Source organism: Notechis scutatus, chromosome 1 (assembly GCF_049901735.1).
Source record: "Notechis scutatus isolate UNSWTSFEM ecotype Mainland chromosome 1, rNotScu1.2, whole genome shotgun sequence".
In the NCBI taxonomy this organism is placed as follows: domain Eukaryota; kingdom Metazoa; phylum Chordata; class Lepidosauria; order Squamata; family Elapidae; genus Notechis; species Notechis scutatus.
The window spans coordinates 271,916,415-271,939,049 of NC_142009.1; the positions used below are offsets into that span (position 1 = coordinate 271,916,415).

The 22,635-nt window shown below is 38.0% G+C and overlaps 1 long non-coding RNA gene across 1 annotated transcript in view; it reads left to right on the forward strand.

Moving 5' to 3' along the window:
* Window positions 1–22,635, forward strand: part of LOC113414309 (uncharacterized) — a 54,447-nt gene continuing 31,812 nt past the window's right edge. The window contains exons 1-3 of the long non-coding RNA XR_015746715.1: window positions 1–3,425; window positions 5,994–6,117; window positions 6,987–7,039. This is a non-coding gene — a long non-coding RNA (uncharacterized LOC113414309). The remainder of the gene's footprint in view (window positions 3,426–5,993; window positions 6,118–6,986; window positions 7,040–22,635) is intronic.

Genomic DNA, 22,635 nt, shown 5'->3' on the forward strand with positions numbered 1-22,635 from the left:
GCACATTCTGAAGAACTGCTCAGAGGAATTGCTTAGGCTTAACATATATTCATTACAGAAGCAGGAAATCCCAAAAGATTCAGGGCTGTTTGTATGCAGTGAACATATAAATGAAATTAATAAATGATCACCTAATTTATATCAGTAATGATCATTTAGGAAAACTTTCCCAGTGAATCTTTCCCAGTTCTTATGCTCTGAACCAACATTTTAGTGTTTGCAGAATTCTATCTTCACAATCCAAATGAAACCCTATTGGTTTCTGTTGCATGATAATGGAAAGTGCAGGTGTAGCATTTAACAGCTTATTTTACAAAATACTTCAAAAGATTTTAAATGCAATGGGTAAATACTGTGGAGGGCAGTATTGGAAGGGCAATGAGGGTAATCAAAGAAGTTGATCTATCAAGAAGACAGATCAAGAAGTTGATCTGTATAACCAAACAATGAAACAGGTTACAGTGGTTACAAGAAGATAGTAAGAGGGGTTGTTTTGAAAGAAAAAGAAAAAAGAAAGGGAAAAAAACCTTAAAGGGCATTTGTTCCTTTTGGGAACCAATTTTCTGTGTTACATGGATAACACTTCAATAATTAAGATTTGCAAATACAGGGATTGCTTGGCAGCATTAAGTAGCAACAATTTTAGGCAGTAGGATTAGAACATAATTCCAAGACACACCCTTTTACAAAGTAATTCTGGAGTGCTTTCTCCACTCCACTCAATAACAGATGAACAGACCATGTTTACATGGAATTCTTATCCATGTTTAAATTAACCATGGGTCATGGAATTAATCTATTGCTGTTTATATGAGAGGTTGAACCTTATAAAGCACTGAAGTTAGGGGTCATCACAAAATACACAAGGGGAAATGTGGTTAATTGATCAAATAAAGAACAGAAAGTGGCATAACATGTTCCAGTGGAAATAGTAACACAACAGTTTATTGCTTTCTATATGGTAAGATGTTTAAAATTTCTAATTTAAAATTAGTTGTTTTTAAACATGAATTGTGCTAGCTGAAGAATTCAAGATTTGGTGGAAAATTTAATTTGTTGCAATTTAAAATGCTTTGCCAGCTGGAGAAATGAGTAGACAAAAATAGCCAGTTAGGAAACAAACATACATTGGGCGTATGGCTGAAATTGAGCACAAGGATACCAGAAAGGAGAGGGGCATTTTGATGCCATAATCTAGTCCCAGCCAATAACGGACACTTAAAAAAACTACATGAATTTTTCTTATGAGTGCCCCTCCCACTACGTAGTTGAATCAAAGTACTGGACCATTATCAATATACAGAGAAATCTTAACGCAAATGCTAGACCAGACAGCTTTATTCCTTGAGATTATATACACTTACTTATAAAGGGGGTGTTGGTGAAAACAGTAGTGAGAAAGAACAGTTTTTTAATAGTCTAGCCTGACAGGCACAAGAATGTCTGGAAACTGTTAACACTTATCAGTTCCACCAGATATCACACCATATACCAGACTGTGTCTAAACACAATCCCTCAAACTTGCCACATGTGGGGTTACAGGCAGAAGCACTCATATATGTAAGTAATGGAAGGGAACAGCTGACAAATTCTGAAGGGTGTGGTCATAATACAACTGAATGGTGCCTTGCAAGGAAGAAGGCTGGCATTTTAATTACCGTAGCAGTTTTTATTATAGCAATACAACACTACTGAAATAATATCAACAGTTATGACCTGGAGCTCCTTCAAAGTCCACAGACAATCTACAAAAGTTATATTCAAATAAGATTGAAATGCGATTCAAAGAGAAATATATCTTTCCATTTTTTAGCCCAAAGTTAAAGTTAAAACAATCACACTTGAATAAAAATTTCCTTACATTAACCATGGTTTCTCTAGTTTTACAAGAATGCACTATGTGATTAACTTTGAATTTAAATTAAGTAAATTGAATGAAAATAATACTTCCTTGTTTAATAATGTGCTTCTTGTGTCACATAGGTAACACCTTTTTGAAGTCTTATGCAATTCTGGCTTTCATGAACTGCAGGATAGTTTAACTCCAGGGGTTAAATTTATTTTTTCTTGACCTGATGTCCTTCAATCTCCATAATTAGTAGCTAATGCAAAGGACGGTATGGTGGTTGTGGAAACTGAAAGGCACCAATTTGGGGGGAAATGAATTTATGCATTCTGCAGTTTCTAATGTTTCCATTAATAACTACCATTTGTCATAGCCATCTAGGAAAACTTAGATGCTTCATAAGAAAGGACAGATGAGAACCATTTGGACATCGTCATTAGTTCCAGCCTCTTGTATTCATTCTCCCCAGTTGGAATTGGACTTAGTATGTTATGTACAGAGAAAAATGTAGCCTAATGCAGTTTTCAAGACACATATGGTTTGCTACTTCTTAGGGTTGAGAGAAACTGCCCCAAAGTTTCCCAGTAGGCTTCATGCCTAACTTAGGACTAAAAATCAATCAATCAATCAATCAGAATAGAGTTGGAAGGAATCTTGGCAGTCTTCTAGTCCCCTGCTCAAGTAAGAGGCCCCATATCATTTCAGATAACTGACTGTCCAGTCTCTTCTTAAAAATCTCCATTGATGAAGCACCTACAACTTCTGGAGGCAAGTAGTTCCACTGGTTAATTGTCCTTACTGTTAGGAAGTTGCTCCTTAATTCCAGGTTGCTTCTCTCCTTGATTAGTTTCCATCCATTGTTTCTTGTCCTGTCATTTTGGTACCTTGGAAAATAAGTTGACAATCTGTGGCAGCCTCTCAAATACTGGAACATGCTAACATGCCCCACCAATCCTTTTCTCTAGACTAGCCAAACCTGAATCCTGCAACCATTCTTCATATATTTTAGTGTCCAGGCTTTTAATCATCTTAATTGCTCTTCTTTGCACTTATTAAAAACTGGCTTTCTAATACAATTTGGAGATTATATATATAGGACCATTAGGACATCAACCTTAGCATTATACTTCTTGACTTTGCAGAGTGGAACATGACTTTTAAACCGATTGAATATCTTACAGTCGGCAAGATAATTAAATCCTTTGTGGCATCTTTCCATTTTTTCCCAGTTTTGGTTTTTAAGTTATTTGCATTATTTTGAATTATTTATTGAACTTGAGATTCTACAACAGAATTATGCCAATATTACTTTTAACTGCGGGTTTTATTCTAAAATTGAAATTGTCTGTTGTGCAAGACTGAATAATTCATATTAATGAGATGCCTCATTTAAAATTTTAACACTTAACCACTTTATTTCAACAGCCTTCAAGAGGAATACCCAGCAAGTTTGAATTTTCAGTTTTCTTGAACATAATAGCAGAATCCCTTATCCTTATTTGTGCTTCATTGTGACTTCTAAGTAACATTCTTTACTTCTCCTCTCAGAAACACTATGTCTGAGAATCCCTGTTTTAGGTACATGTGGAATTTCATTAAATATGCATGTTAAATATCAACAGAACAAATTCCACTTTCTTAAAGGCAGTTAATTTTCCCCACTAATGTTAATACAAAGAGTTGATGGTACTATTCTGGTAGGCCTTTCAATTTGTCTTGCTTCAAAACTATTTTTTGTTCTCTGTTCATGTTTATTTAACTTCATTTTCTATGGGGCTGCCCTCCCTCAGATCTTCCATTTCCTTCCTGTATCTGTTTTGATAATATTTATATTTTATTGTGATTTTCTTTGTTATCTTTACTACTTCCTTAAATTTTACATCCCATATATTTAGCTTTGCTCTAGTGCCCTCTGTTTTCAAATGTATTCTTCCCCATTTTTCTTTTAAAGGCTTTACTTTTTCATCTTTATACTTGATCTGTATTTTTAATTCTTTGTTATTCAACGTATTACTGAAACAATGGATTAACACCTATCAAATGTGATGCCATTTCTTATTTCTTCATTTTAGCTGCATTGATTAGCTAATGAGCTGTATTTCCTGCTTTTCTTTGTATACCCATGGAAATTAATTACACTTTTTTTCCTAAATTTTATAAGAATTGATCTATTTATTAGGTAGATAGTACAATTATCAAATAACTTTATAACAAGGTATAATTTTTTCCTGATATTAATTGGATTTAATTCCTTACATTGTTTCATCTCCGTTCCTAATAATTACTCAAACTATTGGACTAATAGTTTCCTATATATTATAAAAGGTTTCATTATGAAAGAAGGAGAAAGAAGGGAAGAAAATAAGTGTGGTACTTGCAAATATTCTCTGTCAAGCAAAGATCCATAATTCAGGCCCTCATCATGTGGTCCCTGAAAGATTTGCAGTGCATTCAGAAAGTATTCAGACCCCCTTTTGTCAATTTTGTTATGTTGATTCTACAATTGTTGAAATTCATACTTTTTTTTTCTCATTAATCTTACATTCAGTACTTCATAATGGCAAATGGAAACAGAATTTTAGAAATGTCCGTAAATTAAAAAGAAAAAACAAATATCACATTGGCATAAGTATTCAGACTCTTCACTCAGTACTTTGTTGAAGCACCTTTTGGAGCAATTATAGTCTCAAGTCTTTTGGGGTATGACATGAGAAGCTCTGCACACCTGGATTGAGGGATTTTCTGCCATTCTTCCTTACAAATCATCTCAAGCTCGATCAGATTGGGCGGCGACGATTGGTGGGCGGCCATTTTCAGGTCCCTCCAGATATGTTCAATAGGGGTCAAGTCAGGGCTCTGGCTTAGGCTCTCTAGGATATTCACAGAGTTGTCCCCAAGCCGTTCCTGTGTTGTCTTGGCGGTGTGGTTAGGATTGTTGTCATGTTGGAAAGTGAACCTTCTGCCCATCCTGAGGGCTGTGGAACAGGTTTTCATTAAAGATATCCCTGTACTTTGTGCCATTCAGCTTTCGCTCAACCCTAACCAGTCTCCCAGTCCCTGCGGCTGAAAAAAAACCCACAGCATGATGCTGCCACCACCATGCTTCACTGGTGGGATGATATTGGGCAGATGATGAACGGTGCCTGGTTTCCTTCAGACATATTTAGGATTGAGGCCAAACAGTTCAATCTTGGTTTCATCAGACCAGAGAATCTTGTACCTCACAGTCTTGAGAGTCCTTCAGGTACTGTTTTTTTTTTTTTTTTGCAAACTCCAAGCAGGCTTTCATGGGTTTTGCAATGAGAAGAGACTTCTGTCTATCCACTGCCATAAAGCCTAGATTGGTGGCTTGGGGACAACTCTATAAATATCCTAGAGGGCTGCAGTGATGGTTGTTTTTCTGGAACTCTGTCCTATCTTGACACAGGAGCTTTTGAGCTCAGTCAAAGTGACCATCAGGTTCTTGGTCACCTCTCTTACTAAAGCCCATATTCCCCCAATTGCTCAGTTTGACCAGGCGATGAGCTCTTGGAAGAATCCTGGTTGTGCCAAGCTTCTTCCATTTGAGAATTATGGAGGCCACTGTGCTCTTAGCACACTTCAGTGCAGCAGAAATTTTATCGTAGCCTTCTCTACATCTGTGCGTTGCAGTAATCCTGTCTCTGAGCTCTGTAGGCAGTTCTTTTGACCTCATGGCTTTTGCTCTGCTACAGTATGTACTGTCAAATGTGAGGCCTATAGTGAGCTCTGTGCCTTTTCAAATTATGTCCAATCAATTTAATTTACCACAGATAGACTCCAATCAATGTCTAGAAATATGTCAACAATGATTAAGAGAAACGGGAGGCACCTGAGCTAAATTTCAAGTGTTGTTGCAAAGGGTTTGAATACTTAATACCAATGTGATATTTCAGTGGGTTTTTTTTTTCTTTTTAACAAATTTAAAGACATTTCTAAAATTCTGTTTTCACTTTGTCGTTATGGGGTACCGAGTGTAGATTAATAAGAAAAAATTGAATTTCAACAACTGTAGAACCAGGCTGCAAAATTGACAAAAGTGAAGGGGGTTTTGAATACTTTCTGAATGCACTATAGACACAATCCCCAGAACTTCTTTTCTTGTTACAATTAAATTATATTTTTCAGGATAATAAAAGGAACAAGCTACTAAACAATGAGGAATAATCATAAAATAATCAGATCAATCATTTGAGTGCTGTCTGGCAATTCTGGATTAAGTCCTGAAAGATGTTTCAGGGCATGCATAAATGTAAGTACTGTATACTTTAAAGCACCTGTTCCCAGGATTTCTTCTTTCTCAGGCTCCTGAGAAGGACATGGCTGTTTTAAGATGCTGCCAGCAGCTCCTGTGTGCTCCAAAACATCAGATCCAAAGTGTTGCACAACCTTAACTATAATAATGATGCTAGTCTAATTCCATTAAACGTGCCACTCAAATTTAATTGTAATCTTGGCCTTATTCATTTTTGGGCCCTTTCAAAATGTTTTGCATACCTGTTCAAACACCAGGGTAAAATGCTAGAAAATGTTGGGATATGGCTACTGTGATACTTCCAGCAAAATTTTCAATCTTGAATTGTTACCAGAAGAGTTGCAAGCCTTTCTGGTGTGTTTCTACAGTATTTTATTTTGTTTCGGTATTTTTTGTGGCAAGAGGTCTGGTGTAAATGTCAGCCCATTTCTCTACTTCCTCAGGGGAAATAGAGTCCAAAATAGCTGCTGGCTAGTGACTTTGGAGTTTCACTGGGGAATAATTAATAGTGTTATTTCTGCTTCTCCCAGTGATTTTGTTGTTGCTGAAAGTCAAATAATTTAATTGTTTTACTCTACATGAGTAAATATGGATAAATACTTCTAGACTAGAGACAAAATGTCACAGAATCAGGCAGCTGAAAGCAACTACTTAAGACCATCAGGTCCAACCCACTGCTTAATGCAGGAATCCAAATTAAAGTATCTCTTGACAGTTGGCTGTCTAGTCCGCTTTTGAAAACCTCCAGTGAGGGGAAACCAACCGCTTCTCGAGTAAGAGGTTCCATTGTCAAATTGTTTTTAATAGCATTCAGTCAGAATATGAGAGAACAGATCTTGACCTTATTCTGTCTAACTTCCTTTCAGGTATTTCGAGGAGGAGATATTTCTGTCATAACGCCTACTCAGTCTTCTCATGGGTAAACATTCTTACTTCCGTCAGTCTTTATAAGACCAAGTTTCTGATAATTTCAGATGACCTCTCTTAAAACAGTTCCAGTTTGTCTGAATTCTTCTTAAAAGAATGGTGCCCCAAACTGGTTACAATACTCAAGAAGTGATCTGTTCTATTCCGAATAAAGTGGAACGATTACCCCTGTGATTTAAAGATTATACTTATCTTAAGACTATATTTGCTTTTGTATTATTTTAATTCATTCAAGTAGCATTTCAAGATTATTTTCATACATTTTATCAAGCACAAACAACCAGGTCCACGCTTGAAGGTTCAAAATTACTAATTTATTGCATACTGGAATCTTTTCAGACTAATGATTTGCACCTGGGCAAACTAGATAAGGGCCAATGGGCATTCAAGGGGGGGTTGGACTTTGTTCCTCTTGTGACTATGTCGAGACTTTAAATCAATGCCCCGCTTAACTCTTCCCCCTGACTGCCAGCCTCTCCTAAAAAATTCTACCAAACCAGGCATCTCTGTTTGACTAAACTGTTATTTTATTCTTAGGCCTGTTCTCTAATAGAGATCATTTTGAATTAAATTTCTGTCTTCTGGGATATGAGAGATTTGATTTTCCTTCATGTTTAAAAATGCAAAAAAAGTAGGGGGAGGCAAGGATAAAAATTTGGTGTCTACCCTTCCTGGGACTACAAAAAGACTGCTGATGGGCTGAATGTATTTTTTGTACTTCTATTCTAGAATATTAGCTAACCATTTTATTTAATAAGTTATTCTGTCCACATCATTAATAATGTTGAAAATTAATGGCCTATGACTGGAGTTTGACATCCTACTCAGTATGTCAATCCAATTTGATGAGGCATTATTAAAAAGCATTATTTACCACTGGTACTTTTTGAGCTAGCTATACAGTTACTTAATTGTCATACAACCCACATACAACTGGCTTGCTGATCATAATATTAGGAGGTTCTTTACCATGGAATACATAACATTTCCACAGTCTACTATGGAAGTTATTAACCAAAAATAATATAAGATTAGCCTGGCAAAAGTGGTTCTTGGGAAATCTTTGCTGACATGTGTTTTTCAAGATGCTTCCAGATACCTTTCTGAAATAGAAACATTTGCTCTTGTTCAGTCATCTGGCATTTCACTAGTTTTTTGGGGTTTTCTCAAATAAACAAACACATGAAGATTTCACCAAACCATCATAGTTTCTTCAGGAGTTTACAGTGCAATTCATATGGCTTAGAGTAGAGGTTTCAAAACTTGGCAACTTTTAAAACTTGTGGATTTCAACTCCCATGGCTGGCTGAGGAATTCTGGGAATTGGAAGTCCAGACATCTTAAAAGTTGCCAAGTTTGGAGATCCCTGGTTTAGAGATTTAAAAATTATTCAAAGTAAGCAGGCAATCTCTGATCATTTTTTATCAATTTCAGAGGGTTTTCTCTACTTGCACCCAACTATGAAACAAACATGTTGCATACTGGATTCTTACTTGCCCTTTGTTCTTTTTCACACACTAATTCATTTGGAATTGTGCTTTTATTCTCCTTCTTTTTTCTAGGAACTCCATTCATTTGAAGCTTTGTTTCCCATTACTTCTGCCATTGTGTCTTACTTTGAACTTGTCTGGAATTAAAAATGTTTCATTACACTCATCTGTAATCTGTCATCATCTGTTTCATTACACTCATCTCATCTGTCATCTTTCCTTTAAAATCAAAAGAACTTGATTGCCCTTAAAATCAAGATCATTTTTCTCCTATGTTCTTGCTACTTCCACTTCCTCAGCTAATACCAAGTGAATAGAATACAAATAATGCTTTTGTGCTTTTCTCACTCTTTAAAGGAGAAAGTTGAGGCATTTCCTGGAAGCCTATACTTGGCTGAGTTGATTTTCCAATAGATGTTGGTAATTAATCTCCATCAGTACTATTTCCTATTTGGCATGTATGTAAAATTCAACTAGACCACTGGTGGCAGAGCCCTTAAGCAGTAATTCTCTTTTTAAGATTATAACTGCTATTTCTGAGTTTTAATCAGAAATCTTGTTTTCATTGTTTCTTTTTCATTTTCTTGACTGCTGCCTTTTCCTATACTGCTCTCTGTAGGTCAGACTGATGTTTCTCTTAAACACTGCTTTCTTTTCCCCTGTCATAATTTCTACTTCCCTTTAACAAAATATCATTGTCCGCTTTGTTGGCTTTATTCCTGCTTCCACTTTTTTTCTCCAGTCAATCTGCTGTCATTTTGTGACTTCTTTCTGTTTGTTATTTTAAAATAAAATAACCTCCGTCTCCTTTTGGTGTGTGACTTCACAGCTTGAGTTGGTGCACGGCGAAAGGAAAGTCTGTGATTGCACCTTTAACAATGGAGGTTGCTGCTAAGGCACAAATTGTAATTTCTGGAATAATAGTACTGAAGTGATGACCAATTTTTTTAAAATAAGCAGGAAAGATAAAAGGTAAAGGTATCTCACAGGTTTTATTCTACTAGTTCTAGCTGATTTTAGGGAGCAGTGCCAATCTCAATTTCTTTAAGGCATTGAGCCAATGCTGTCCAAAGACATTTCCATGTTCATGTGGCCAGCATGACGTCATGGAGTGCTGTTACCTTACCACTGAGGTGCTACCTATTTATTTACTTGCACTTGCATGCCTTTGAACAGCCAACTTGGCAGGAGCTGGGATGAAGATGGGAGCTCACCCTGTTGCGTGGCACTTGGGTCTCGAATCTGGCTACTGGCTTTCCAGCCAACAAGCCCAGCCTTTTAACAACTGAGCTACCGCACCATCCTCATAACATCCATAAGCAATACGAAACAAAGTTTAAAAATATATAAAGAAATGAATTCTATAAAATGATGGTATTAAATCCAAACATGGACCAAAAAGAACATTTAAATACTCTTTGAAAACTCCCACAAGATTTGAATTTAAGAACTGGATAGATTCATTAAAAGATAGGTTAGGTGTCTTGGAAAACTGGAAATTCCTGCAAAAGGTTTTCAAGGGAGAAGACTTTCCTCAACAGGACACTTGAAGTAACTCAGCGCTCACTTTATCCCTTGCTGGCATAGCAGTAGACTGTTCTTTATTACATTACAGGTAGTCCTCAATTTACGACCACAATTGACCCCCAAAATCTCTGTTGCTTTGTAAAATATTTGTTAAGTGAGTTTTGCCCCATTTTACACAATTTTTCTTGCTCCAGTTTTTAAGTGGATGGCTACAATTGTTAGTAACACGGTTGTTAAGTGAATCTGATTTCCCCATTGACTTTGCTTGTCAGAAGGTTGCAAAAAGGGACCACATGACTCCAAGGGACTGCAACCGTCAGAAATATGAGTCAGTTGCCAAGCATATGGATTTTGGCCACATGATCACAAGGATGCTGCAACAGTCATAAGTGTGAAAAACGGTCATAATTTTTTTCAGTGCCGTTGCAACTTTGAACGGTCACTAAAACAACTATTGTAAGTCAAGGACTACCTTTAGTTCAGAAACATGAATGAACCCAGCAATGTTGTAGAAAACATGTTGTATAAAGTTATAAATAAAAGCAGTATTAGCGTTGGGGACCCATGTTGATTGGATAAAGCCAAGGACAAAGTTTTGATGGTGTTTCTCAATAGCAAATTAAAGATCTTTCCAAGAGGAAAGTAGTAGCAATCGGGGAATTTAATTGCCTGCCAAGCACAGTCCTTCCAGGAAGTTCCTGATATCTTTTGGAGGGTGGAGGAAAGCACAAGATGATTAGCTACATTACACTAATCAATAATAAAGTTGAGTAAGTAAAACCATGACTAAAAGTTTAAGAAAGTTACATTCAGATACTGATTGGATGTTTAGAATTCTGATTGTTGTGGGGGGATCCCATCAGAATAATTTGATCAGTGGGTTTTCTTCACTGAATAGTTTTATGCAGAAATCTTAAAAACCTGAATATGATTCTACGAGTCTGCTCGCTCACAACTCTAATGCTTAACATAACTAAGGATAAGTAAATTACTTACGTTCAATGCCTACTACCTTTGCCACTATTCCCCTTCCTCATTTGCCTTCCCACTGCCACCATTTAGAACAGCGGTCACCAACCAAATTTTGGTGGGCCGCAGAGAAATGTCACCCCCAGAGCACCCCCCTAAAGCAATCCAGGCTGCGCAGAAACACAAGACTGCACCGCCCACATGCCCGCGGGAACCCTCCCCGCCCACTCACTCCTTACCCCGCAAACTTGCCTGCTAAGTTGCTATTTTTCCTTTTTTTTCCTCCTGAGCTTCAGCTGTTCCGCTGTGCCGGGAGATTTAGATTAGCTAGGAAGCAGGAAAGGGTTGGATTTCTTGCTTTCTATTAGATCTTCAACTCTGTTTTTAAGCACAGCCAGGACTGAAGGTTCTATTATTCAGTGCAGACTCACGGCAAGCAAATTTTATGTGACAGACTCAGGTAGCCAATGGCAGATAGATAGATCAATGAATGATTCTGTGAGCAACTCAATCTGCCTGCCTGCTTTGCCTGATTTTGGGTAAAAGTTGTCCTTTTTTAAATAAAAAAATCAATATTTATGTAAATATAATATTTACATACAAGCCATGCCCAGCCAGTCACATGACCACCAAGCCACACCCACAAATTAGGGCACACCCACAGAACCCGTTAGTGGTCCCTGGGATTTAAAATTATGAGTTTGGTGGTCCCTGAGATCCAAAAGGTTGGCGACCCCTGATTTAGAATGTAAGTTATTTGGGAGAAGAGACAGGTTTCTTTCTTCATCACTAATTCTGCTAATTTCCAACTATATCAGTATGCCCAAGACATACAAAATAATGCTTTCTCTAACTGATCACACTAATTGACTGGATTCACAGACTGTCTTAAACTTTAATAAAGTTTATTTGCTTTTTGTGGCTTAGTAAACAGTTGCGCATAAACAAAGCATGGTTTGATGTGATGTTCTGAATCCTGTTCTTCAGTGCCTTCTGTATTTTTGAACAGTTCTGCTGTCTTCTTTGTCTCTTAGTTACCTTCTCTTTGGTTTGCTATGTGGAGAACACAAACGCACCCTTTTCCTCATAGCTAATAATCACCACACCCAGCTCTGCTGGTATTGTTGTCCCAAAGTGTAATCTTATGTTTGTTTGCTCGTATTTAAACTGTAAATGCTTCAGGGCAGGGAGCTAGCTTTATCTCTGTTTGTCAAGCCCTCTGCAAGTTCATGGGCCAATATAAGTGCTTTCAATAATCCACAACAACTATAAAATAGGGCACTTTAGAAAAAGAAGCTATAGGGAGATGAGAGGGTAGGTCAACTCCATACTTCTTTCATTTTTTTTTAACCTTGCAAGAAGCAGTTATGAGAAAAAAGGATTATTGTTGGGTTTAAATGATGTTTTGTGGCAAAGAATAGTTTTCAGTTGCTGCCAAGTCTAAAATCTCTGCCATGTTATTGTTCCATTGCATTTGTTTTCTTTCAGAATAATAAAAATAAATTTGCAATCTACTCTAAATAGCGTTTCAGAGGGCTGTATCAAACCTAAAGGAAAACCTTAAGCAAGACTGTCAAACTCACGGCCTGTGGGCCAGACGCCCATGCCTGGTTTAGTGAAGGGAGAAAAAGTCCCGATACGTCACATGACAGTGCCATGACAATGCGAGTTTGACACCCCTGCCGTAAAGAGTATCTACAGCGGTGATTGTATCCAGTTAGAGAATCATGTTAAGAGTGGAAAAACCAATATGGCGAGCAATTACAAGAGCTGTTCTATTCAGTCATAACTTAAAATACTCTACCCCTACCTGTTGTCCTCCCCAAAATACGTTGTATAAATTTCCTAAACTACAGAATCATTGTATGGAGTTCTGGGAATTCTGATTGAGGCATGTGGAAGGCAGTAATTTGGACAGCACTACTTTAAAGCCCCATCTTTTAGTGATTTGAATGTATGTTTGTATAAGAAGAGAGCCACCAATTCTAGGTTGCAAAAATCCAGATGACAATTAGATAGCAACAAATGTTGCTGTGATCTAATAGTTATCAAGATTTTTGCAATCCAGATACAGTAACCTTATGTAAAACTGAAACAAAACATGCTCAGAATTATCCTTTATCATGTGTGTGGTATACACATCCACAAAGAATTTTTCTTTTCACTTAAGGAAAACAGGCATTCCAAAAAGCCCATTATTAACACTGGTCTTATATATATATTTATAGCTATAGACACAGCATCTATGTCTCTTCTGTCAAAGTAAATCTTACCAAGTTACATTTATCCTCTTTCCAACCTCATTTGTTTCTACCCTGTAGAATTTTGTACAGCAGCCTTTCTCAATTGGTGGTTACTAAATAGGTTGAAAATAATCTTCCTATCATTCCTGGCCATCAACCTGGGAAAGTCTCTTACACATAATTAACTAGAAATAGGCCCATTTGACTTGAGATATTTCTGAATAAACATACAACTGCTGGTTGGTATTATCTGTCTTTTATTAAAATCTTATTTTGAGTGCGAGTTTGGTCCAATGGTTAAGGCATCTGGCTAGAAACTGGGAGACAGTTCTATCTGCCTGAGTCATGAAAAATGGCTGATGACTTGGGGCCAGTAACTCTCAGCCCAGCCCAACCCACCTCAAAGGGTTGTTGTTGTGGGAAAGATAGAAGGAGGAAGGAGTATACAGGTGAAACTTGAAAAATTAGAATATCATGCAAAAGTTCATTTATTTCAGTAATGCAACTTAAAAGGTGAAATTAATATATGAGAGAGACTCATTACATGCAAAGCAAGATAGTTCAAGCTGTGATTTGTCATAATTGTGATGAGTATGGCTTACAGCTCATGAAAAACCCCAATCCACAATCTCTGAAATTTAGAATATTACATGCAATCAATAAAACAAGGAATAGAATAGAATATTTTATTGGCCAAGTGTGATTGGACACGCAGTGAATTTGTCTTGGTGTAAATACTCTCAGTATACATAAAGAAAAGGTACATTCATTAAGAATCAAGAATCATAACGTAAAACACTTAATGATAGTCATAGGGTACAATCAACAATCAAAGCATACTAGGAAACAGTCAAGTGGAAGGGGATGGTGATGAGTGGTGAGAAGATTAACAGTAATAGTAGTGTACACTTTGTAAATAGTTGAACAGTGTTGAGGGAATTATTTGTTTAGCAGAGTGATGGCTTTTGGGAAAAAACTTCTTGTGTCTAGTTCTGGTGTGCAGTGCTCTATAGCGTCGTTTTGAGGGAAGGATTGTACATAGAACAATATTGGACCTCTGAAAAGTATAAGCATGCATATGTATTCAGTACTTGGTTTGGGCCCCTTTTGTAGCAATTTCTGCCTCAATGCAGCGTGGCATGGAAGCTATCAGCCTGTGGCACTGCTGAGGTGTTATGGAAGACCAGGATGCTTCAATAGCATCCTTCAGCTCTTCTGCATTGTTCGTTCTCATGTCTCTCATCTTTCTCTTGGCAATGCCCCATAGATTCTCTATGGGGTTCAGGTCAGGGGAGTTTGCTGGCCAATCAAACACAGTAATCCCATAGTCATTGAACCAGGTTTTGGTGCTTTTGGCAGTGTGGGCAGGTGCCAAGTCCTGCTGGAAAATGAAGTCAGCATCCCCATAAAGCTCATCTGCGGAAAGAAGCATGAAGTGCTCCAAAATCTGCTGGTAGACGGCTGCATTGACCCTGGACTTAATGAAGCATAGTGGACCAACACCAGCAGATGACATGGCTTCCCAAATCAACACAGATTGTGGAAACTTCACACTGGACTTCAAGCATCTTGCAGTGTGTGCCTCTCCATTCTTCCTCCAGACTCTGGGTCCTTGGTTTCCAAATGAGATGCAAAAGTTGCTCTCATCAGAAAAGAGGACTTTGGACCACTGACTTTGGACCAGGTCTGTTTTTCTTTAGCCCAGGTAAGACGCTTCTGACATTGTTTGTTGTTCAGGAGCAGCTTGACAAGAGGAATATGACATTTGAAGCCCATGTCCAGGATCCGTCTGTGTGTGGTGGCTCTTGATGCACTGACTCCAGCCTCAGTCCACTCCTTGTGAAAGTCCCCAACACTTTTGAATGGCCTTTTCCTGACAATCCTCTCCAGGCTGCGGTCATCCCTGCTGCTTGTGCACCTTTTTCTTCCACACTTTTCCCTTCCACATAACTTTCTATTAATGTGCTTTGATACAGCACTTTGGGAACTTCCAACTTCTTTTGCAATTACCTTTTGAGGCTTTCCTTATGGAGGGTGTCAATGATGGTTTTCTGCACAACTGTCAGGTCAGCAGTCTTTCCCATGATTGTGATTCCTACTGAACCAGACTGAGATACCATTTAAAGGCCCAGGAATCTTTTGCAGGCGTTATGGCTTAATTAGCTGATTAGAGTGGGACACTTTGAGCCTAGAATATTGCACCTTTTCATAATATTCTAATTTTCTGAGATTGTGGATTTAGGGTTTTCATGAGCTGTAAACCATAATCATCACAATGATGACAAATCACAGCTTCAACTATCTTGCTTTGCGTGTAATGAGTATCTCATATATTAGTTTCACCTTTTAAGTTGCATTACTGAAATAAATGAACTTTTGCACGATGTTCTAATTTTTTGAGTTTCACCTGTATATTCACTGCCTTGGGTATTTATAAAAATAATAAAGGCATGATAAAAATATAAAGAACATGGACCAGATTAAAACTCTTGCAAACACCTTAAATATCTGTGTATTTGCTTTATTTACAGACACTCACGCAGCTCATTTGAAAGCAAATGTATCATTTCCAGATCAAATAGCCTTCTATAGGGTACTATTCTAGTCAATTTTAAAACTACTTACCTTGCTCTGTTAGCATACTAACCAGCAACTTCCTTGGGTCAAACAATGGGTCAACATAAGCAACAGATTAAATACATAGGTAAGAGGGATGAAGCTGTTGCACTTTGATGGTTTCATTCTCCCTAGTCCTAGACCATGCTGGTTAGTGCTCAGCAATTCCTGGAAAACAAAATTTCCCCATCCCAGCCCTGTTGAAAGCAGAAAAAGTAAGATTGGGGTTGTTGTTTTTTTGATGTGGCCAAAGTCACCCAGTACTTGAATGACCGCTTAAGCTACGCTGTCCAAATCCAAGACTGTTTTCTCATTATATCAATATAATGAGGTACTGGAAGATTTTGTAGTGGTTGTTTGGTTTCTTGATGTTTTTATTGTTTTGTGAGCCAGCCAGGGTTGTGGTTCATAATACAGGTGGCTATGTAAGTCTTTTTGATTAAATAAATACTCTGCAGGATTGCTGCTTTAAGCCCTTGCAATTTTTTTCTTTAATTAATGTCATACCAAAAGCTCTAAAGGGATTTCTTATTTGTAAAGTTAAATTTGAATTTTCAGAAGCAGAATTTGTAAACTTGAAGAATCCTGCATCTGTGAACTGTAGAAGCTTTGTAACAATCCTCTACTTACTGGCAGTATGATGTAATGATATTACATTGGCCTTAGAGCAGAGAGAGTTGAATTCAAACCTAATGTTGTCTTAAGCAGGTTACTTTCAAGAGTTTTGAAGATTACAGTGGTGTTATTGGAGAGTTGAGGCCCTGAGTTCTTTTGAAGAGAGATCAAATATAAAGTTACCTTACATTTATAAACTTAGAATGGTTGCATAGAACTTTTTCTTTGCAAAAATGGTGTTTTCTTTGTGTTAAAATTTTCCATAGTAGAACTATTGGCCAATAACAATAGTCCATATATAATTTCAGGCAGAAGGCTACATCAGTTTCCAATAAGGCAAGTGCAAGAATTTAAAATCATTTTTAAGCCAGTGTTGAAATATTTCCAAACTCTGGGCGTGCAGGTAGGTGAGTATGCGTTGCTGGATTGCTAGAGTGCTTCTTGCTACTCTTTTGAAATCCTGTCTAAACTAAGCTGAATTTACATGGAGCCTTTTGCACAACTGCTTGGAGATAGGGATATCTAGGGCTGGATATTTATTACTTTTAATAAACTTTATTAGAAGCATGTCCCATTGCTAGTGCTATAATTTGGAACAATATTTTATAGGATATTAGGGAAGCCATTTGTCTTGATGACTGATACATAGTTATTTTCTCCTCTGCATAGTTCGAATGGACAGGGATTAGTTTGTTAGCTCTTCATAAACCCAATTTACCCATTTCAATCTCCCAAGATTTCAGTTGGTGGTGTAATGTTTTTTCAAATCTCTTTTTCCAGCTGCTAATGATTCTCAAGGTAGTCAGAATGCTGCGGTTTTTGCTCAAAGGCACAATATAGCTCCTGTTTTTTTTTATTAATCATTATTAATCCATGCTTTGCATAGCCCAGGCTCACCATTAATCTCAACTCAACCATTACACAACAGAATAATGAGCACAAAACAGTCTGTGTGTGTGTGTGTGTGTGTTTAGTTATTTAGTGTTTGGGTTAATCATGTCCAGTGACCTACTATTAGGACAGGAGCTTCCAGAACTCCCAGCTGACATGGCCAGTTTAACTAACCCAGACACCAAACCCATTAAAATGATTGAGACAGGGAAGTGTCATTTTATCTCTGCATCTCTTACTCATTAAAGCAGCTATAGCGTTCAGGGGAACATATAGAAGCAATTCTGAATAGTTGGGAAATCATTGTGGGTGAATTACAAGAGAGTAGTAGTGATGTGTGGGAAAAAAGCTATCTGCGCTGGGAGCATAATAAGAGACTATGTAATAATAATTACTGTTATTGTAACAAGGGTTGGGTGCCTTTCTGGATAAAAGGTGTCCGACAATAACCTTGGGTTGGTTTGTTTTCCTATGTGAGTAAAATAGTGTTTATATACATCTGGCATTAATACCCATGGCCAAAACAGAATCCTGGCTCTTGATCAACTATGCGTATTCGCTTCAAGTGTACGTAGGCCAACCAAATAATTAATTGAAGCTCACATACACCTTCTCCCTATGTTGTGCAAAAAGTCTGCAGCAGAGGCTAAAAACTGGCTCTGAGCTGCAACACTGCTACAAGGGCTTACCCTCAGATTTATCTCCTTTTTCCAGAGCTAGAATCAGCTCTAATCCTGCCCCAAAGTAACACCCTCCATTGGCAGCGCTCCTATATGATCCAGACTAGAAGCTGCAACAGGATTTAATGGGAAAGGATAGACCTAATTCAAATGGGAAACGAAGATGGTTGAGAAAGTCCTTTCCTGTCCCATACAAAAGAATTGTTAGAATACTCCCCTAGAACTATTCTAACAATTATTCTAAATTTGATGGGTATGACATGCCAACAGTTGCTTGCCCTACACCATTGGTGAAAGGAGAATTGCTACTTTCCTTTGTGATGAGTGCATAACTGGGTAAACTCAGTAGGGAAGGTCACCATGAAACTTATATTCCTTAGGCTACTTTATTGGCTTTTGTAGGGACTTGGTCTGCATCACTTTAGACATGTTGCCTACACACACACAAAACACACACATAAAACCTTAATCATATTTGACTTGTTTAGAGGGGAGGGAAATCCCCTTTCTATATTTACACATTTCTTTTTCATTTTACCTAGTCAGACAATCTATAATCATTATTTAATAGGCTTTTATGTTGAATTAGATTCCAAAAAGATGCATTGGAGCATGCAGAAGTGCAATGTAACCCCTCCCCCGTATAATTCTTTAAAGGAGCCACATCTTTTTCCAGATTGCTTTGTATAGCTACTACATAATCCCAGGGGGAAAAGCACAGCTGCTTTAAAAAAATTGTACACGTGCTATGTTTGAACAACTGTGAACTGGTAAGCACTGCCCTATTATTTATCGCTATGGTTGATCATCAAACATTAAAGACAGAAGGTAGCTTTTCTCAAAGAACTACCTTCCAGAATGTACTTCAAGTAGTTCCGGCCAGAAAGCCCAAAGCCTGGTAGAATATAGAAAGAGTGGAGTCTCCTCCTCATTGGTCCACATTAAGCATTATCTGTTACGTGCTTAAACCAATATTTGCATTTTACAGTGGTGTTAGCATGATGGCATGCATGGCAGATATCAAATCTTTTGGGGATATATTGATTCAGGTTCTTATGACTGTGCAAAATTATTAAGGATGTGTTGAATTCATACTTTTGCAAGCTACTATATACAGTATGCACTATGTGTATTTGTCATGCAAGTTGTGACTGGAAAATTCCAAAGGGGGGAAAAAGGAATACATGTGAGAAAGAGAAAAAAGAAACATTGAAGTTGAAAATCCAATGCATTTACATCCTTTTTGTGCTGTTAAAAGTTAGGTTTGGAAAATCTAAACTCTGGCTAAAATGCAGCAGAGCTTCACTGAATTGTTTTATTCAGTGAAAATGAAGGACACTATGTACTTTGGAGATATTGTGTCAGGCACCTCTTGCAATTTCTAACCAGAGAAAAAAAGCAACCAACGTCCACTGAGTAACTTTGACTCATTGTGACTTCATAAAAATGTTCATATGATTTTCTTGATTACAGTAGTGGTTTGAACACACCCTCACCAAAATTGTATTTGTTTACAGCAAGGTTTATCTGTGATGATCACCATTTTTCAAAAGTTGATTGATGTTCACTTAAACCTATGACAAGGACTACTGCATAATATGCACGAACATGAGAACATAGAACAATAGAGTTGGAAGGGACCTTGGAAGTCTTGTAGTCCAACCTCCTGCTCAAGAAGGAGACCCTACCATTCCAGACAAGACAAGACCCTACACCATTCCTGCCAAGTTTCTTCTTGAAAGCCTCCAGTGATGGGAATACCTACAACTTGTGAAGGCAAGCCAGTCCACCGATTGATTATTCTCACTGTCAGGAAATTTCTCCTTAGTTCATTGGAACAGGAACATGAGGCTATCTATACTTCTTTTCTGATGCACAAAGATGCTAAAAATGCCATGTTTGGGGCCAATCAGTAGCCTGGTATTCGTAATTTCCATTTGATGCGAGGTTGGTTGATTTGTGGGGCCCATTTTTTTTTTATCAGCCAGAAAAAATAATGCCAGAAATCTGGATTGGCATTAGTGCTCTAGCCGGAGTTTACTATTTTGTAAATAAGCCAATTAAAAACAGCCAAGTGTGCTTTTTTATCTGCTGAAGTGTGTTAGGATATTTTCATAGCTAGGAAAAAAACGTTACCAGGTGAGACTGATAAAACCAACATTAAAAAAGCCGATTCAAGTCAATAATGTTGCAGCTGATGAATTCCTTTAGGTACACAATTGATAAACTAAGACCATTAAAACCAAAACAAATGAGAGCAGAGAAGAGACCTTTGTACGGATTGCCCTTCCCTCCCTTGCAGCTGATTATTAGATATTAAAAATCTTTTGAAGCAGAGTAATAAAAGATTATCAACAGTGACTCATTCCAGATAAATAGTTTGAACTTGTTTAGTTACTCTTTTTAAAGTAACATGAGTGCAATCAAAGCCTGGAAAACCATTGATTAACTTGGGAGTCTTCTTTTTAATATTCTGTCTACACTAAGTACACTACCTTAGTTTGCAGCAGAACTTGGCCCTGGACATTCATCTGCAAATAGAGTTCATAACTTATTTTCTGCCAACTGAGTTTCTGTGTAAAGTATAGATTTTCTCTCTCTTTTATCCCTGTCTCTGCCATCAGTGGAGAGCGGCCAAATCTTTGGGGAAGCAGAAATCCATGAGTTTTACAATGATTTGAAGGAAGGTCCCGACATAAATGGCTCAAGTCCTTCAAAATTCTTTTAAAATGCCCTTTGTTATTAGATTGTATGGTGGAAAAAAATGGTTATATTGCAGCCATGTCAGAGGTAGTTTGGAAACCAGGGCTCCTGTTTTTTTTCCATGAGAAATCTTATTATTTGCCTTTGAGAAGGGCAGAAACTGGGCTGAGGACCCTTTCAAATTTCTGTATGTACTAAACAGAGAATAGGAGTATTGATTAGCATCCAAATGCTCTCAAGTACTCTTCAGCAAGAGGGCAGGAGAGAGTTAATAAAATTTTACGTATGTAGTCTGTTACCTCTTTGTATTTCACTACTTTGCCTGATTAGAAAATGCTAATCTGAGGTCATTTCCTTCTGCCTTTCCAGGGATGCATGCATGGAGGATGTGATTTGGGGCACTCTTCCTGTTAGGAAGTTGACTAAGTGTTAAGTTTTGCTTGTCTTATAATCTGTGTCTTGTAAAGAATTCCCTTTCTTTTACAATTATAAATTCTGCTTCTCTAATCATTGTACAAGCAAGGAACATCCACAGTTTCATGTATATGTGCATACGGGCTTGCACACACTCTCACGCATGCACGCACACACACAAGAAAACAAACACAGCCTCGACTTTCAATAGCAGAGAGTTGACCCAAGAGGACTTCTGCAGTCCTATGGTTGAACATCTAGGCTTTGGTTCTGTGACATTTTGTTTTCTTTTAAAGGCCTTTTCAATTTTTGTTGCATGTATGTAATTGCTTATTTATTTCATGTCTACTTATACTTTCTGCTAGAAATTCAAGGCAGTGTTTTAGGTTTTTCTTTCAGGCTCCCATCTCCTCTACAGCAGGGATGGGCAATTAATTTTCCCAAGGAGCCACATGAGAAAATGGGACTGTTGTGTGTGTGTGTGTGTGGGGCACTGCTATCCCCTGCCACCATGTGCTGAACAGGGACAGTTAAAGGGCCAGATGTGGCCTGTGGGCTGTAAAACTCTCAGATCTGCTCTATAGCTTGAAATATGGCAAATAAATTGAAATGAAATTATTGAGGAAGTAGGGTTTCTTTGGTCAAGGTCTAACCTCTGCTGCCTCCAACCTTAGTGTCAAGTTCAAGAGCACAGAGTGAAATCTTAAGACTATCATTTTCAAAATCAGAATCATGATTCAATTCCGAGTTAACCTTTAACGACAGTAATTAACTGTTTTCCTGCAGTGTCTTGCTAGCTGCATGGCAGGTGAACATTTATCAAACAGTTCCTGATAATGTCTAGGAAAAACTTCTAGACTTTTGCCCTGCTGTATGCTAAAATTAAAGATACTGTTAGCATTGGTGGAGATCCCCTATGATACTGTTCCAGTACTGACTTAACAGGCCTTATTCCAGCAGTCATGGGAAGCTGTTGTCTTCACAGATCTGGCAGAAAGACACTGCCAGAATGCAGATGTTTGCAGGATTTTAAAAAAGTTCTTAAATGTGCTATATTCAGTCTAAACATACCAAGGAAGTTACCGATTTGCCGGGCGTATAAGACGACTTTTTTGCCCCGAAAAACATGCCTCCAAGTGGGGTCGTCTTATACGCCGGTATATCCACTGCCGGCTTTGGAGGCTTGTTGGACGCAGCGAAGGCGCCTCTGGCTTCCTGGATCCCCTGCGCCGCTTCCGCTTCATCCCGCCGCCTCGCTCCGCCCGAGGCTGCAGCCTTACTGCTCTTCCCACGGCCCTGGCACTCTGCCCTGCCGCTGCAGCCCCGGGATTTCTGGAGGGCGTTTCCAGTGGTGGTGGGGGTCGTCTTATACGCCGGTCGTCTTATACGCCGGCAATACGGTAACTTTAAAACTATCTCGTCTTACCGGAAAGTCTAAAA